Here is a 4,946-nt window from a genome sequence, read left to right on the forward strand (position 1 = left end):
GAATCAAGTTAATATATTTTCCAGCTTGTTATTTAATGATTTCATCGAATTCCTAAATTTTGCAAATTTTTGCTTTGGTTTGCGTCTTCAAGGGGAATGAAGATGATATTTTGAATGCTCTTAGGTTACACAAGTTTTTTTACACTTGTCGCACGAAGCAAGACCTGTTCACCCTCAAAAGCTCCCACCAACATCAACAGCTGCTAAGTTTCACAGCTTTAGAGTGTACCACCAAGTCCAAGAGTGGAAGGCAATTCCCTTAATCCCGAGAATTGGGGCTGGAAGGTTTGTGATGAACTTGTTCCAATTCAGTCTGAAAATGACATTGCTCCAAAATTTCTTCTAGAAATTATCAGATGTCAGTGTAAGACTAACTGCAGCACATTAAGATGAAAGTGTCGTCGTCAAGGGATGTTATTTTGGTGAACTTCTTGTGGGGGTTGGAGTGAGGATAAATTGGTTTAGGGTATAAAGAGCAGCGCTATAAGAAAGTGCTCTATTCTATTGGAATGAGCAACCCCTCAAACCCAGGAATACAAGAAAAAATTTTTAAAACACGATGAAAACTGCCAAAGATATCTAAATTCATGGTTTTTCCTTCGAGATTTCACGTGACACTTTTGCTCCCCCTTAAAATCTAAGTTCCACCAATTATATTAAATTAGATTCTAAATATTTTGTTTCCGTTGCATAAAGGTCACCAAAAAACCAAGTTTCATTAATATTGCAATTTCCCCTGGGTCAAATCATATCTTTACTGGACTAGTGGTCCTTTATTCCTTTGCTGTCCAAAGGCAACAGTCCTCTAATATATATATAGATATATATTATATATATATATATATATATATATATATATATATGATTCCCTTAGTTTTCACCCTTTTAAAAGTAAGATTTACTAAAGAACCAGCCTCTGATCCTCCTTTTCTCCCCTCTCACGCATCCCAAGAGTCTTTGTTCTGTCTCTCGCAGCCGCCTTCCGTATCTTGCTGTTTCACAAGAATGTTGGCTCCCAAGACCCGCTAGTTAAGCCAAGTCAGTTAATAAAATAAGTCGACTAGAGGGTTCTTTCTCACTTCGGCCCCAGCAGCTCCCGAGTTCAGAGCCCAAAAGCCTTATGATTGTTTGTTTGTTTATTTCTGTGTATGGTGTTTTTACGTTGCATGGAACCAGCAGTTATTTAGCAACGGGACCAACGGCTTTACGTGACTTCCGAACCATATCACCAGAAATACACATCTCTCACTCCTCAATGGAATGGCCGAGAATCGAACTCGCGACCATCGAGGAGGGACGCCAACACCATACCAACCATGCCACTGAGGCGAAAGCCTTATGAGCCCCTTCCCCTTTCCCCCTTTGACTCACGGGTCTGTGCCCCGACGTGGCAGCTCCTTGCCCTTACTAACGCCTTGAAGAAGTCGACTACGTTGGTCTACGCTCCAACGAAGCAATATCCCAGGATGATAATGTAAACTACGGAAATTGTGGTGACAATCTACTTACATTTCATTTTCTTCCCTTTTATCAGTGGTTGTGCGACCCTCCATAGTGATTCATTCATCCCCCACAGCTGTGTTTGCCTTAGAAAGATCCTTTGATTAAGAGCTGTGGTTCCTTAGAAAATTGGTTGTATCCAATTCAACCCGTTTTTGGTACAGTAACGTTTTGAGCAGTAATTCAGTCTTTCTTTGCCCTCCGAGGAATCCTACGATTTATGTTAAACTCACATCCGACCCCCCGGCCCCCACACGTATTTATACAATGTTTGTATTGCAGGTCTACTTCAAATTCCCACTGTGAAGCTAAATTTTCCTTGTCCTGCTCTAGGCCCAGAAATTGCACGCTGGGAATCATCACACGTGTCCTGGACACGTGTTCATTGCTCCCAGGAATTAATCCAGTATTTGGCTTCATCTGAGGTCATTAGCATCCTTACTGGAGCCTTAAATTCAGTAGAGTAACGTTAAGGTGTAAATACATTCCCCTGTAAATTCAACCCTTGGAGTTTCCTTATGATTTTTCCCTTAACTTGTATTTGGCCTTCAGCCGACACCCCCTTTCTTTTCCTTTATCTAATTAGGTCTGATTGGTCTCCCTCTAATCTCAGTCAGAAAAGTATCCATTGCGGGAGCCATTAGACTTGATTTAGAGATCTGACGACCTTTTTACCAGAATATCTCAATAAAATGTCAATGTTAAAGTAATTTCATGAGAGAAAAATGAGGCTGAAATTCCAGCGAAATAAGTCCATAGCGCAAAAGGAAGAAAAAAAACCTCACAGCCACGTAAGAGTATCTTTTTCAAGTTCAGGTATTTATTGTTGGGAAAAAAATAAATTGTGACTGCCACGTTTTTTAGCTATGAATAGGAAGCTTAGAATTACATGCATGCCCAATTTAGCTACGAGAGAGAGAAGTCGATCACTAACCAATAATTCTGTGCTATGCATGCAGCAAGGTAGCTAAGAGAAGTGCTATAACAACTACCCAGGAAGCATTGCCAGGATTCCTTTGCAAAAAAAAAAATAATTGTGAAAATCTCATGTCAAAAGAGATTACAATAGCTAGGCGTGTGACAGCTCTTGTTGGGTTTTATTTTAGCGAGAAAACACGATTTTGGTAGTTTAATGTTCCCCGAGTGAGTCATCATTAGCTTTTTTTTATCTCTCTCTTTCTTTTGCATAATTTCTGCCCCACGTGGCATGAAATAGAGTAGGTCCAGGTAGGAAAATGGACCTCCTCGGAGGTAAATAGTTAGGAAATTCCCTGAGCCCATTCATTCGGTCAGACATTTATATTTTTTCCCATTCATTTCTTTCTTGTGAGTAGCGTTGTTCAAACAACAGGGTAAGAAAGAAAATTTCGTATAGGTCACTGAATAAGAGGGAATATCTTTATATTTTTTTCCCTTTTATCTAGCATGAGCGAGTTTAAACAAGCCACAGCACGTATATAAATGAAGTAGGGAAAGCGAGGTAGACTGGAGAACACATGTACGCACACACATTCCCCAAAAATATTCATCCAAACACATCCCCCCCCCCCCCCCCCCAACTCCCTCCCAGCCTATCACTCATTGTCTAGACGGCCACCGACCTTGTGATTTTTCCACAATAAAGCTAAACATAGAACGGGGGAAAAGGGTAGACGACATTAAACTGTGTATTTTAACGAGAGTCCATTAGGAAAGACCGAACTGAGAGAAGTGAGCAATAGTTTCATATAAAAAACCATGGAACTATATAACTTTGCGTCTTTATAACGCCTTGGTTTTATGTAATTCACTGCTGCGGCTTTCATTCAACATCTCTCGACTGGTTATTATAATTCTGATCGACTGCTTTTGATATGGGAATAGTCCGTGAAGCCAATATTAATTTTCTAGCCCTCATGACAAATACTTTTGCCGTATTTTACATACAGGCATATTTATTTCTCAGTAAGTTTGACGAACATTTTACGGCCACGTGACTATTAAAAAATCAGCGGCACTGTTTTATATGTGCATTACAGCCTCCTGGCAGCCGTTACATCGCCTGTGAGTCCCTTCCTTATGCCCATGGGGCGAATATTTTGCTGCATTTGTATATGCTTGCTATTACAAGTCTGTTGACTACTTCTGTGCAACCACTGTTTGATGCCTTTGCGGTGAACATTTACAGTCTGTGACTGCTGTTCCATGGAACCATTCGTGCAGTATTTATGTCTTTTGTGACCATCTAATCCTATTTGAAGAATCAATTCCAGATCACGTAAATCGGTGACTTTCAGCACGTGTGGGCAACAAGTAATTCCACCCTTTTGCTTACAGAGAATTTATTTCCATTCCACCTTTGTGGGATTTAATTGTTGTTAGTTTGTCCTACGGATGCCTGGGTCTTACTGCCTGTGTTACCCTTTAATTATTTCTGTCCATGAACTTATAAACCCATTCCACCAAAATGAGGAACTATTCTGCCTTAGAAGAAATTAGGGTTTTTACTGAAGCAGGGAAGGCCGCGGGTCTAAGGAGCCAAGAATTAGCTGCTTGGGTAGCCGAAGAGAGGGAAAAGGCAAGGATAGAAAGAGAAAGAGTAGAAAGGGAGAAAGAGAATTCCTGGAGAGGAGAGAAACCATTAGAGCGGAGAAAGAGAATTCCAAGGGAGGAAGGAAGCAGCAAAAAGGGCAGAGAAAACAGCAGAAAGGGCTCACCAACTGGCAAACATGGTGGGAGTGGCTGGCGAAGAAGACGCCACACTCAAGAGGTGGACAAGGGCATCCAACGCTGTTTCTGCGGATGAGATCCTCGAACTTTTCAAGTTGGAAGATTTTTTATTCATATAACCCGCCTGAACATGCCACTTGGTGGACAAAAATCTAAGGATGATCGCAGAGTGCCACCCACTACAAAGTTCTGTAAACAAAAATATTCGCCCTGTCGCTCCCTCTCTTGCCAACTCCCAGTTAACACAGCATCAAAATCATCTGCCATGTAAGCCCACGTGCAGGCATTGTAATAAAACTGGGCAATAAACCAGATCCTCCTCAGTCGGCTCCCGCTCCTCCTCAAAATGGACATCACCAAAACAACAAGCGGCCAAGGCCTGAAGCTTTTGACTTGTGCAAGGTGCAGGAGCTTTTGTGACTTGTGCAAGGTGGATGGGCACACTTCTTCATAGGCTCATTGCCCCAAACGGGCTCCCGCTCCCGCCATTGCTATAGCAGTGACGGACTCGTCCACCCTAGGTTTGTTTGCATGGCGTTTTTAAGTTGTATGGAACCAGTGGTTATTTAGCAACAGGACCAACGGCTTTATGTGACTTCCGAACCACGTTGAGAGTGAACTCATCCACCCTAGGTCCAGCAGCTCAGCGCCCCATATTTGTCACACCTACCAGGGGTCACTATCCCGCCCAACAGGCTGAGCATTCAATGACTCTGGTGCGCAGCTCTTGGTAATTA

The sequence above is a fragment of the Macrobrachium nipponense genome, chromosome 1 (genome assembly GCF_015104395.2).
Source record: "Macrobrachium nipponense isolate FS-2020 chromosome 1, ASM1510439v2, whole genome shotgun sequence".
NCBI lineage: Eukaryota > Metazoa > Arthropoda > Malacostraca > Decapoda > Palaemonidae > Macrobrachium > Macrobrachium nipponense.